The sequence below is a fragment of the Hyla sarda genome, chromosome 4, assembly GCF_029499605.1.
Source record: "Hyla sarda isolate aHylSar1 chromosome 4, aHylSar1.hap1, whole genome shotgun sequence".
In the NCBI taxonomy this organism is placed as follows: Eukaryota; Metazoa; Chordata; class Amphibia; order Anura; family Hylidae; genus Hyla; species Hyla sarda.
Window position 1 is genome coordinate 68,506,131 of NC_079192.1, and position 12,842 is coordinate 68,518,972.

The 12,842-nt window shown below is 42.2% G+C and overlaps 10 non-coding genes across 10 annotated transcripts; all 10 read left to right on the forward strand.

The window, feature by feature from the left end:
• The first annotated feature begins 6 nt into the window (after window positions 1-6).
• TRNAI-UAU (transfer RNA isoleucine (anticodon UAU)) lies at window positions 7-99 on the forward strand. Its single transcript is given in 2 exon segments — window positions 7-44; window positions 64-99. It is a non-coding gene; the product is annotated as a tRNA-Ile (tRNA).
• Window positions 100-1,485: 1,386 nt separating this feature from the next.
• TRNAI-UAU (transfer RNA isoleucine (anticodon UAU)) lies at window positions 1,486-1,578 on the forward strand. The gene is given in 2 exon segments: window positions 1,486-1,523; window positions 1,543-1,578. It is a non-coding gene; the product is annotated as a tRNA-Ile (tRNA).
• Window positions 1,579-1,833: 255 nt separating this feature from the next.
• TRNAR-CCU (transfer RNA arginine (anticodon CCU)) lies at window positions 1,834-1,906 on the forward strand. Its single transcript has one exon. It is a non-coding gene; the product is annotated as a tRNA-Arg (tRNA).
• Window positions 1,907-4,066: 2,160 nt separating this feature from the next.
• Window positions 4,067-4,159, forward strand: TRNAI-UAU (transfer RNA isoleucine (anticodon UAU)). The gene is given in 2 exon segments: window positions 4,067-4,104; window positions 4,124-4,159. It is a non-coding gene; the product is annotated as a tRNA-Ile (tRNA).
• Window positions 4,160-6,792: 2,633 nt separating this feature from the next.
• TRNAI-UAU (transfer RNA isoleucine (anticodon UAU)) lies at window positions 6,793-6,885 on the forward strand. Its single transcript is given in 2 exon segments — window positions 6,793-6,830; window positions 6,850-6,885. It is a non-coding gene; the product is annotated as a tRNA-Ile (tRNA).
• Window positions 6,886-7,140: 255 nt separating this feature from the next.
• TRNAR-CCU (transfer RNA arginine (anticodon CCU)) lies at window positions 7,141-7,213 on the forward strand. The gene has a single exon. It is a non-coding gene; the product is annotated as a tRNA-Arg (tRNA).
• A 1,316-nt stretch (window positions 7,214-8,529) lies between these two features.
• Window positions 8,530-8,622, forward strand: TRNAI-UAU (transfer RNA isoleucine (anticodon UAU)). The gene is given in 2 exon segments: window positions 8,530-8,567; window positions 8,587-8,622. It is a non-coding gene; the product is annotated as a tRNA-Ile (tRNA).
• Window positions 8,623-8,876: 254 nt separating this feature from the next.
• Window positions 8,877-8,949, forward strand: TRNAR-CCU (transfer RNA arginine (anticodon CCU)). The gene has a single exon. It is a non-coding gene; the product is annotated as a tRNA-Arg (tRNA).
• Window positions 8,950-11,101: 2,152 nt separating this feature from the next.
• Window positions 11,102-11,194, forward strand: TRNAI-UAU (transfer RNA isoleucine (anticodon UAU)). Its single transcript is given in 2 exon segments — window positions 11,102-11,139; window positions 11,159-11,194. It is a non-coding gene; the product is annotated as a tRNA-Ile (tRNA).
• A 1,154-nt stretch (window positions 11,195-12,348) lies between these two features.
• On the forward strand, window positions 12,349-12,441 carry TRNAI-UAU (transfer RNA isoleucine (anticodon UAU)). Its single transcript is given in 2 exon segments — window positions 12,349-12,386; window positions 12,406-12,441. It is a non-coding gene; the product is annotated as a tRNA-Ile (tRNA).
• The last annotated feature ends 401 nt before the right edge of the window (window positions 12,442-12,842 follow it).

Genomic DNA, 12,842 nt, shown 5'->3' on the forward strand with positions numbered 1-12,842 from the left:
TGCAAAGCTCCAGTGGCGCAATAGGTCAGCGCGCGGTACTTATAAAGCAGTAACTGTTGAGCAATGCCGAGGTTGTGAGTTCGAGCTTCACCTGGAGCATTCTTTTCTAACCTTTATTGTTATATAAAAACTGCAGTAGGGCAGCAAAATCTTTTACCCGTTTTCCATGTATTGCAAGCAAATTATCAAAACGACACAACAAAAGAAGTTCTCGCTCTCGTCCTAAGAAAGCAGGCACGTTATTAAGATTGTTTTCCCGATTGGAAAACAAACGGTAAAAGACCAGCCTTGATAACTTTTTAACATGAGAATATTTGATTGTAAACTAACTATCATCATACCTCAAACATGCAGCCCCGGTGGCCTTATGGATAAGGCACTGGCCTCCTATGCCAGGGATTGGAAGTTCGAGTCCCATCTGGAGTGTATGCTTTCCTTCTCAATACCAGGTATCCATCAATGAGTTTTAGTTCAAGATAAAATGTGATTGATTGGCTTCTCTAATGATTCTCTTGTGAAGTCAATCTTGCAAAATCTGGTACCATGCTTATCACGGAAACAATGCATCTGTAGCCATTCAATGCCTTCTGGCTGCTGTTGGAATGAGACAACAAAGGAAAGCCTCGCTCTTGACGAAAGCACACGATTAAGATTGTTTTCCGCATCTAAAGGTAGACAGCAAAAGACCATCCTTGATTACTCAAACACAATAGAAATTTTGCTTTTTAAAAAAACATACCATCATGTTTCCCCACAGGTGGCTAGCCCCAGTGGACTCCTAAGCCAGGGATAGTGGGTTCCAGTCCCATCTGGGGTGCTTGCTTTTCTTCCCTCTTTAAGGTAACCAAGGGTGTGTTTTAGTTCTGTTAATTGTGTTCCACTGTCTTCTCTAATAATTCATGTCCAAGTTGCTTGTAAAGTCGATCTCGCAAAAGCCAGATCTGATACTGATCATAGAAAGCACGCTTTTTAAAAAAACATATCATCACGTTTCCCCTCAGGTGGCTAGCCCCAGTGGACTCCTAAGCCAGGGATAGTGGGTTCCAGTCCCATCTGGGGTGCTTGCTTTTCTTCCCTCTTTAAGGTAACCAAGGGTGTGTTTTAGTTTCGTTAAATGTGTTCCACTGTCTTCTCTAATAATTCATGTCCAAGTTGCTTGTAATGTCGATCTCGCAAAAACCAGATCTGATACTGATCATAGAAAGCACGCTTTTAAAAAAAACATATCATCACGTTTCCCCACAGGTGGCTAGCCCCAGTGGACTCCTAAGCCAGGGATAGTGGGTTCCAGTCCCATCTGGGGTGCTTGCTTTTCTTCCCTCTTTAAGGTAACAAAGGGTGTGTTTTAGTTTCGTTAAATGTGTTCCACTGTCTTCTCGAATAATTCATGTCCAAGTTGCTTGTAAAGTCGATCTTGCAAAAGCCAGATCTGATACTGATCATAGAAAGCACCCTGGTAAAGCAGGCTTGTGAAGCATATGTAAAGCTCCAGTGGTGCAATCGGTCAGCGCGCGGTGCTTATAAAGCAGTAACTGTTGAGCACTGCCGAGGTTGTGAGTTCGAGCCTCACCTGGAGCATTCTTTTCTAACCTTTATTGTTATATAAAAACTGCAGTAGGGCAGCAAAGACTTTTACCCGTTTTCCATGTATTGCAAGCAAATTATCAAAACGACATAACAAAAGAAGTTCTCGCTCTCGTCCTAAGAAAGCAGGCACGTTATTAAGATTGTTTTCCCGATTGGAAAACAAACGGTAAAAGACCAGCCTTTATTAACTTTTTAACATGAGAATATTTGATTGTAAACTAACTATCATCATACCGCAAACATCCAGCCCCTGTGGCCTAATGGATAAGGCACTGGCCTCCTAAGCCAGGGATTGTGGGTTCGAGTACCATCTGGGGTGTATGCTATCCTTCTCCATACCAGGTATCCATCAATGAGTTTTAGTTCAAGATAAAATGTGATTGATTGGCTTCTGTAATGATTCTCTTCCTTGTGAAGACAATCTTGCAAAATCTGGTACCATGCTTATCACGGAAACAATGCATCTGTAGCCATTCAATGCCTTCTGGCTGCTGTTGGAATGAGACAACAAAGGAAAGCCTCGCTCTTGACGAACGCAAGCAAGCACACGATTAAGATTTTTTTCCGCATCTAAAGGTAAACAGCAAAAGACCATCCTTGATTACTCAATCACAATAGAAATTTTGCTTTTAAAAAAAACATATCATCATGTTTCCCCACAGGTGGCTAGCCCCAGTGGACTCCTAAGCCAGGGATAGTGGGTTCCAGTCCCATCTGGGGTGCTTGCTTTTCTTCCCTCTTTAAGGTAACCAAGGGTGTGTTTTAGTTCTGTTAAATGTGTTACACTGTCTTCTCTAATAATTCATGTCCAAGTTGCTTGTAAAGTCGATCTCGCAAAAGCCAGATCTGATACTGATCATAGAAAGCATGCTTTTTAAAAAAACATATCATCACGTTTCCCCACAGGTGGCTAGCCCCAGTGGACTCCTAAGCCAGGGATAGTGGGTTCCAGTCCCATCTGGGGTGCTTGCTTTTCTTCCCTCTTTAAGGTAACCAAGGGTGTGTTTTAGTTTTGTTAAATGTGTTCCACTGTCTTCTCTAATAATTCATGTCCAAGTTGCTTGTAATGTCGATCTCGCAAAAACCAGATCTGATACTGATCATAGAAAGCACGCTTTTAAAAAAAACATATCATCACGTTTCCCCACAGGTGGCTAGCCCCAGTGGACTTCTAAGCCAGGGATAGTGGGTTCCAGTCCCATCTGGGGTGCTTGCTTTTCTTCCCTCTTTAAGGTAACAAAGGGTGTGTTTTAGTTTCGTTAAATGTGTTCCACTGTCTTCTCTAATAATTCATGTCCAAGTTGCTTGTAAAGTCGATCTTGCAAAAGCCAGATCTGATACTGACCAAAGAAAGCAGGCTTGTAAAGCAGGCGTGTGAACCACATGCAAAGCTCCAATGGCGCAATCGGTCAGCGTGCGGTACTTTTAAAGCAGTAACTGTTAAGCAATGCCGAGGTTGTGAGTTCGAGCCTCACCTGGAGCATTCTTTTCTAACCTTTATTGTTATATAAAAACTGCAGTAGGGCAGCAAAGTCTTTTACCCGTTTTCCATGTATTGCAAGCAAATTATCAAAACGACACAACAAAAGAAGTTCTCGCTCTCGTCCTAAGAAAGCAGGCACGTTATTAAGATTGTTTTCCAGATTGGAAAACAAACGGTAAAAGACCAGCCTTGATAACTTTTTAACATGAGAATATTTGATTGTAAACTAACTATCATCATACTGCAAATATCCAGCCCCAGTGTCCTAATGGATAAGGCACTGGCCTCCTAAGCCAGGGATAGTGGGTTCCAGTCCCATCTGGGGTGCTTGCTTTTCTTCCCTCTTTAAGGTAACCAAGGGTGTGTTTTAGTTCTGTTAAATGAGTTCCACTGTCTTCTCTAATAATTCATGTCCAAATTGCTTGTAAAGTCGATCTCGCAAAAGCCAGATCTGATACTGATCATAGAAAGCACGCTTTTAAAAAAAACATATCATCACGTTTCCCCACAGGTGGCTAGCCCCAGTGGACTCCTAAGCCAGGGATAGTGGGTTCCAGTCCCATCTGGGGTGCTTGCTTTTCTTCCCTCTTTAAGGTAACCAAGGGTGTGTTTTAGTTTCGTTAAATGTGTTCCACTGTCTTCTCTAATAATTCATGTCCAAGTTGCTTGTAAAGTAGCTCTCGCAAAAGCCAGATCTGATACTGATCATAGAAAGAACGCTTTTTAAAAAAAACATATCATCACGTTTCCCCACAGGTGGCTATCCCCAGTGGACTCCTAAGCCAGGGATAGTGGGTTCCAGTCCCATCTGGGGTGCTTGCTTTTCTTCCCTCTTTAAGGTAACCAAGGGTGTGTTTTAGTTTCGTTAAATGTGTTCCACTGTCTTCTCTAATAATTCATGTCCAAGTTGCTTGTAAAGTCCATCTTGCAAAAGCCAGATCTGATACTGATCATAGAAAGCAGGCTTGTAATGCAGGCTTGTGAAACACATGCAAAGCTCCAGTGGCGCAATCGGTCAGCGCGCGGTACTTATAAAGCAGTAACTGTTGAGCAATGCCGAGGTTGTGAGTTCGAGCCTCACCTGGAGCATTCTTTTCTAACCTTTATTGTTATATAAAAACTGCAGTAGGGCAGCAAAGTCTTTTACCCGTTTTCCATGTATTGCAAGCAAATTATCAAAACGACACAAGAAAAGAAGTTCTCGCTCTCGTCCTAAGAAAGCAGGCACGTTATTAAGATTGTTTTCCCGATTGGAAAACAAACGGTAAAAGACCAGCCTTGATAACTTTTTAACATGAGAATATTTGATTGTAAACTAACTATCATCATACCTCAAACATGCAGCCCCAGTGGCCTTATGGATAAGGCACTGGCCTCCTAAGCCAGGGATTGTGGGTTCGAGTACCATCTGGAGTGTATGCTTTGCTTCTCAATACCAGGTATCCATCAATGAGTTTTAGTTCAAGATAAAATGTGATTGATTGGCTTCTCCAATGATTCTCTTCCTTGTGAAGTAAATCTTGCAAAATCTGGTCCCATGCTTATCATGGAAACAATCCATCTGTAGCCATTCAATGCCTTCTGGCTGCTGTTGGAATGAGACAACAAAGGAAAGCCTCGCTCTTGACGAAAGCAATCAAGCACACGATTAAGATTGTTTTCCGCATCTAAAGGTAAACAGCAAAAGACCATCCTTGATTACTCAATCACAATAGAAATTTTGCTTCTTAAAAAAACATATCATCATGTTTCCCCACAGGTGGCTAGCCCCAGTGGACTCCTAAGCCAGGGATAGTGGGTTCCAGTCCCATCTTGGGTGCTTGCTTTTCTTCCCTCTTTAAGGTAACAAAGGGTGTGTTTTAGTTCTGTTAAATGTGTTCCACTGTCTTCTCTAATAATTCATGTCCAAGTTGCTTGTAAAGTCGATCTCGCAAAAGCCAGATCTGATACTGATCACAGAAAGCACGCTTTTTAAAAAAACATATCATCACGTTTCCCCACAGGTGGCTATCCCCAGTGGACTCCTAAGTCAGGGATAGTGGGTTCCAGTCCCATCTGGGGTGCTTGCTTTTCTTCCCTCTTTAAGGTAACCAAGGGTGTGTTTTAGTTCTGTTAAATGTGTTCAACTGTCTTCTCTAATAATTCATGTCCAAGTTGCTTGTAAAGTCGATCTCGCAAATGCCAGATCTGATACTGATCATAGAAAGCACTCTGGTAAAGCAGGCTTCTGAAGCACATGCAAAGCTCCAGTGGCCCAATAGGTCAGCGCGCGGTACTTATAAAGCAGTAACTGTTGAGCAATGCCGAGGTTGTGAGTTCGAGCTTCACCTGGAGCATTCTTTTCTAACCTTTATTGTTATATAAAAACTGCAGTAGGGCAGCAAAATCTTTTACCCGTTTTCCATGTATTGCAAGCAAATTATCAAAACGACACAACAAAAGAAGTTCTCGCTCTCGTCCTAAGAAAGCAGGCACGTTATTAAGATTGTTTTCCCGATTGGAAAACAAACGGTAAAAGACCAGCCTTGATAACTTTTTAACATGAGAATATTTGATTGTAAACTAACTATCATCATACCTCAAACATGCAGCCCCGGTGGCCTTATGGATAAGGCACTGGCCTCCTATGCCAGGGATTGGAAGTTCGAGTCCCATCTGGAGTGTATGCTTTCCTTCTCAATACCAGGTATCCATCAATGAGTTTTAGTTCAAGATAAAATGTGATTGATTGGCTTCTCTAATGATTCTCTTGTGAAGTCAATCTTGCAAAATCTGGTACCATGCTTATCACGGAAACAATGCATCTGTAGCCATTCAATGCCTTCTGGCTGCTGTTGGAATGAGACAACAAAGGAAAGCCTCGCTCTTGACGAAAGCACACGATTAAGATTGTTTTCCGCATCTAAAGGTAGACAGCAAAAGACCATCCTTGATTACTCAAACACAATAGAAATTTTGCTTTTTAAAAAAACATACCATCATGTTTCCCCACAGGTGGCTAGCCCCAGTGGACTCCTAAGCCAGGGATAGTGGGTTCCAGTCCCATCTGGGGTACTTGCTTTTCTTCCCTCTTTAAGGTAACCAAGGGTGTGTTTTAGTTCTGTTAATTGTGTTCCACTGTCTTCTCTAATAATTCATGTCCAAGTTGCTTGTAAAGTCGATCTCGCAAAAGCCAGATCTGATACTGATCATAGAAAGCACGCTTTTTAAAAAAACATATCATCACGTTTCCCCTCAGGTGGCTAGCCCCAGTGGACTCCTAAGCCAGGGATAGTGGGTTCCAGTCCCATCTGGGGTGCTTGCTTTTCTTCCCTCTTTAAGGTAACCAAGGGTGTGTTTTAGTTTCGTTAAATGTGTTCCACTGTCTTCTCTAATAATTCATGTTCAAGTTGCTTGTAATGTCGATCTCGCAAAAACCAGATCTGATACTGATCATAGAAAGCACGCTTTTAAAAAAAACATATCATCACGTTTCCCCACAGGTGGCTAGCCCCAGTGGACTCCTAAGCCAGGGATAGTGGGTTCCAGTCCCATCTGGGGTGCTTGCTTTTCTTCCCTCTTTAAGGTAACAAAGGGTGTGTTTTAGTTTCGTTAAATGTGTTCCACTGTCTTCTCGAATAATTCATGTCCAAGTTGCTTGTAAAGTCGATCTTGCAAAAGCCAGATCTGATACTGATCATAGAAAGCACCCTGGTAAAGCAGGCTTGTGAAGCATATGTAAAGCTCCAGTGGTGCAATCGGTCAGCGCGCGGTGCTTATAAAGCAGTAACTGTTGAGCACTGCCGAGGTTGTGAGTTCGAGCCTCACCTGGAGCATTCTTTTCTAACCTTTATTGTTATATAAAAACTGCAGTAGGGCAGCAAAGACTTTTACCCGTTTTCCATGTATTGCAAGCAAATTATCAAAACGACATAACAAAAGAAGTTCTCGCTCTCGTCCTAAGAAAGCAGGCACGTTATTAAGATTGTTTTCCCGATTGGAAAACAAACGGTAAAAGACCAGCCTTTATTAACTTTTTAACATGAGAATATTTGATTGTAAACTAACTATCATCATACCGCAAACATCCAGCCCCTGTGGCCTAATGGATAAGGCACTGGCCTCCTAAGCCAGGGATTGTGGGTTCGAGTACCATCTGGGGTGTATGCTATCCTTCTCCATACCAGGTATCCATCAATGAGTTTTAGTTCAAGATAAAATGTGATTGATTGGCTTCTGTAATGATTCTCTTCCTTGTGAAGACAATCTTGCAAAATCTGGTACCATGCTTATCACGGAAACAATGCATCTGTAGCCATTCAATGCCTTCTGGCTGCTGTTGGAATGAGACAACAAAGGAAAGCCTCGCTCTTGACGAACGCAAGCAAGCACACGATTAAGATTGTTTTCCGCATCTAAAGGTAAACAGCAAAAGACCATCCTTGATTACTCAATCACAATAGAAATTTTGCTTTTTAAAAAAACATATCATCATGTTTCCCCACAGGTGGCTAGCCCCAGTGGACTCCTAAGCCAGGGATAGTGGGTTCCAGTCCCATCTGGGGTGCTTGCTTTTCTTCCCTCTTTAAGGTAACCAAGGGTGTGTTTTAGTTCTGTTAAATGTGTTCCACTGTCTTCTCTAATAATTCATGTCCAAGTTGCTTGTAAAGTAGATCTCGCAAAAGCCAGATCTGATACTGATCATAGAAAGAACGCTTTTTAAAAAACATATCATCACGTTTCCCCACAGGTGGCTATCCCCAGTGGACTCCTAAGCCAGGGATAGTGGGTTCCAGTCCCATCTGGGGTGCTTGCTTTTCTTCCCTCTTTAAGGTAACCAAGGGTGTGTTTTAGTTTCGTTAAATGTGTTCCACTGTCTTCTCTAATAATTCATGTCCAAGTTGCTTGTAAAGTCGATCTCGCAAAAACCAGATCTGATACTGATCATAGAAAGCACGCTTTTAAAAAAAAACATATCATCACATTTCCCCATAGGTGGCTAGCCCCAGTGAACTCCTAAGCCAGGGATAGTGGGTTCCTGTCCCATCTGGGGTGCTTGCTTTTCTTCCCTCTTTAAGGTAACCAAGGGTGTGTTTTAGTTTCGTTAAATGTGTTCCACTGTCTTCTCTAATAATTCATGTCCAAGTTGCTTGTAAAGTCGATCTCGCAACAACCAGATCTGATACTGATCATAGAAAGCACGCTTTTAAAAAAAAACATATGATCACATTTCCCCACAGGTGGCTAGCCCCAGTGAACTCCTAAGCCAGGGATAGTGGGTTCCTGTCCCATCTGGGGTGCTTGCTTTTCTTCCCTCTTTAAGATAACAAAGGGTGTGTTTTAGTTTTGTTAAATGTGTTCCACTGTCTTCTCGAATAATTCATGTCCAAGTTGCTTGTAAAGTCGATCTCGCAAAAGCCAGATCTGATACTGATCATAGAAAGCACCCTTGTAAAGCAGGCTTGTGAAGCACATGCAAAGCTCCAGTAGCGCAATCGGACAGCGTGCGGTACTTATAAAGCAGTAACTGTTGAGCAATGCCGAGGTTGTGAGTTTGAGCCTCACCTGGAGCATTCTTTTCTAACCTTTATTGTTATATAAAAACTGCAGTAGGGCAGCAAAGTCTTTTACCCGTTTTCCATGTATTGCAAGCAAATTATCAAAACGACACAACAAAAGAAGTTCTCGCTCTCGTCCTAAGAAAGCAGGCACGTTATTAAGATTGTTTTCCCGATTGGAAAACAAACGGTAAAAGACCAGCCTTGATAACTTTTTAACATGAGAATATTTGATTGTAAACTAACTATCATCATACTGCAAACATCCAGCCCCAGTGGCCTAATGGATAAGGCACTGGCCTCCTAAGCCAGGGATTGTGGGTTCGAGTCCCATCTGGGGTGTATGCTTTCCTTCTCTATACCAGGTATCCATCAATGAGTTGTAGTTCAAGATAAAATGTGATTGTTTGGCTTCTCTAATGATTCTCTTGTGAAGTCAATTTTGCAAAATCTGGTACCATGCTTATCACGGAAACAATGCATCTGTAGCCATTCAATGCCTTCTGGCTGCTGTTGGAATGAGACAACAAAGGAAAGCCTCGCTCTTGATGAAAGCAAGCACACGATTAAGATTTTTTTCCGCATCTAAAGGTAAACAGCAAAAGACCATCCTTGATTACTCAATCACAATAGAAATTTTGCTTTTAAAAAAAACATATCATCATGTTTCCCCACAGGTGGCTAGCCCCAGTGGACTCCTAAGCCAGGGATAGTGGGTTCCAGTCCCATCTGGGGTGCTTGCTTTTCTTCCCTCTTTAAGGTAACCAAGGGTGTGTTTTAGTTCTGTTAAATGTGTTACACTGTCTTCTCTAATAATTCATGTCCAAGTTGCTTGTAAAGTCGATCTCGCAAAAGCCAGATCTGATACTGATCATAGAAAGCATGCTTTTTAAAAAAACATATCATCACGTTTCCCCACAGGTGGCTAGCCCCAGTGGACTCCTAAGCCAGGGATAGTGGGTTCCAGTCCCATCTGGGGTGCTTGCTTTTCTTCCCTCTTTAAGGTAACCAAGGGTGTGTTTTAGTTTCGTTAAATGTGTTCCACTGTCTTCTCTAATAATTCATGTCCAAGTTGCTTGTAATGTCGATCTCGCAAAAACCAGATCTGATACTGATCATAGAAAGCACGCTTTTAAAAAAAACATATCATCACGTTTCCCCACAGGTGGCTAGCCCCAGTGGACTTCTAAGCCAGGGATAGTGGGTTCCAGTCCCATCTGGGGTGCTTGCTTTTCTTCCCTCTTTAAGGTAACAAAGGGTGTGTTTTAGTTTCGTTAAATGTGTTCCACTGTCTTCTCTAATAATTCATGTCCAAGTTGCTTGTAAAGTCGATCTTGCAAAAGCCAGATCTGATACTGACCAAAGAAAGCAGGCTTGTAAAGCAGGCGTGTGAACCACATGCAAAGCTCCAATGGCGCAATCGGTCAGCGTGCGGTACTTTTAAAGCAGTAACTGTTAAGCAATGCCGAGGTTGTGAGTTCGAGCCTCACCTGGAGCATTCTTTTCTAACCTTTATTGTTATATAAAAACTGCAGTAGGGCAGCAAAGTCTTTTACCCGTTTTCCATGTATTGCAAGCAAATTATCAAAACGACACAACAAAAGAAGTTCTCGCTCTCGTCCTAAGAAAGCAGGCACGTTATTAAGATTGTTTTCCAGATTGGAAAACAAACGGTAAAAGACCAGCCTTGATAACTTTTTAACATGAGAATATTTGATTGTAAACTAACTATCATCATACTGCAAATATCCAGCCCCAGTGTCCTAATGGATAAGGCACTGGCCTCCTAAGCCAGGGATAGTGGGTTCCAGTCCCATCTGGGGTGCTTGCTTTTCTTCCCTCTTTAAGGTAACCAAGGGTGTGTTTTAGTTCTGTTAAATGAGTTCCACTGTCTTCTCTAATAATTCATGTCCAAATTGCTTGTAAAGTCGATCTCGCAAAAGCCAGATCTGATACTGATCATAGAAAGCACGCTTTTAAAAAAAACATATCATCACGTTTCCCCACAGGTGGCTAGCCCCAGTGGACTCCTAAGCCAGGGATAGTGGGTTCCAGTCCCATCTGGGGTGCTTGCTTTTCTTCCCTCTTTAAGGTAACCAAGGGTGTGTTTTAGTTTCGTTAAATGTGTTCCACTGTCTTCTCTAATAATTCATGTCCAAGTTGCTTGTAAAGTAGCTCTCGCAAAAGCCAGATCTGATACTGATCATAGAAAGAACGCTTTTTAAAAAAAACATATCATCACGTTTCCCCACAGGTGGCTATCCCCAGTGGACTCCTAAGCCAGGGATAGTGGGTTCCAGTCCCATCTGGGGTGCTTGCTTTTCTTCCCTCTTTAAGGTAACCAAGGGTGTGTTTTAGTTTCGTTAAATGTGTTCCACTGTCTTCTCTAATAATTCATGTCCAAGTTGCTTGTAAAGTCCATCTTGCAAAAGCCAGATCTGATACTGATCATAGAAAGCAGGCTTGTAATGCAGGCTTGTGAAACACATGCAAAGCTCCAGTGGCGCAATCGGTCAGCGCGCGGTACTTATAAAGCAGTAACTGTTGAGCAATGCCGAGGTTGTGAGTTCGAGCCTCACCTGGAGCATTCTTTTCTAACCTTTATTGTTATATAAAAACTGCAGTAGGGCAGCAAAGTCTTTTACCCGTTTTCCATGTATTGCAAGCAAATTATCAAAACGACACAAGAAAAGAAGTTCTCGCTCTCGTCCTAAGAAAGCAGGCACGTTATTAAGATTGTTTTCCCGATTGGAAAACAAACGGTAAAAGACCAGCCTTGATAACTTTTTAACATGAGAATATTTGATTGTAAACTAACTATCATCATACCTCAAACATGCAGCCCCAGTGGCCTTATGGATAAGGCACTGGCCTCCTAAGCCAGGGATTGTGGGTTCGAGTACCATCTGGAGTGTATGCTTTGCTTCTCAATACCAGGTATCCATCAATGAGTTTTAGTTCAAGATAAAATGTGATTGATTGGCTTCTCCAATGATTCTCTTCCTTGTGAAGTAAATCTTGCAAAATCTGGTCCCATGCTTATCATGGAAACAATCCATCTGTAGCCATTCAATGCCTTCTGGCTGCTGTTGGAATGAGACAACAAAGGAAAGCCTCGCTCTTGACGAAAGCAATCAAGCACACGATTAAGATTGTTTTCCGCATCTAAAGGTAAACAGCAAAAGACCATCCTTGATTACTCAATCACAATAGAAATTTTGCTTCTTAAAAAAACATATCATCATGTTTCCCCACAGGTGGCTAGCCCCAGTGGACTCCTAAGCCAGGGATAGTGGGTTCCAGTCCCATCTTGGGTGCTTGCTTTTCTTCCCTCTTTAAGGTAACAAAGGGTGTGTTTTAGTTCTGTTAAATGTGTTCCACTGTCTTCTCTAATAATTCATGTCCAAGTTGCTTGTAAAGTCGATCTCGCAAAAGCCAGATCTGATACTGATCACAGAAAGCACGCTTTTTAAAAAAACATATCATCACGTTTCCCCACAGGTGGCTATCCCCAGTGGACTCCTAAGTCAGGGATAGTGGGTTCCAGTCCCATCTGGGGTGCTTGCTTTTCTTCCCTCTTTAAGGTAACCAAGGGTGTGTTTTAGTTCTGTTAAATGTGTTCAACTGTCTTCTCTAATAATTCATGTCCAAGTTGCTTGTAAAGTCGATCTCGCAAATGCCAGATCTGATACTGATCATAGAAAGCACTCTGGTAAAGCAGGCTTCTGAAGCACATGCAAAGCTCCAGTGGCGCAATAGGTCAGCGCGCGGTACTTATAAAGCAGTAACTGTTGAGCAATGCCGAGGTTGTGAGTTCGAGCTTCACCTGGAGCATTCTTTTCTAACCTTTATTGTTATATAAAAACTGCAGTAGGGCAGCAAAATCTTTTACCCGTTTTCCATGTATTGCAAGCAAATTATCAAAACGACACAACAAAAGAAGTTCTCGCTCTCGTCCTAAGAAAGCAGGCACGTTATTAAGATTGTTTTCCCGATTGGAAAACAAACGGTAAAAGACCAGCCTTGATAACTTTTTAACATGAGAATATTTGATTGTAAACTAACTATCATCATACCTCAAACATGCAGCCCCGGTGGCCTTATGGATAAGGCACTGGCCTCCTATGCCAGGGATTGGAAGTTCGAGTCCCATCTGGAGTGTATGCTTTCCTTCTCAATACCAGGTATCCATCAATGAGTTTTAGTTCAAGATAAAATGTGATTGATTGGCTTCT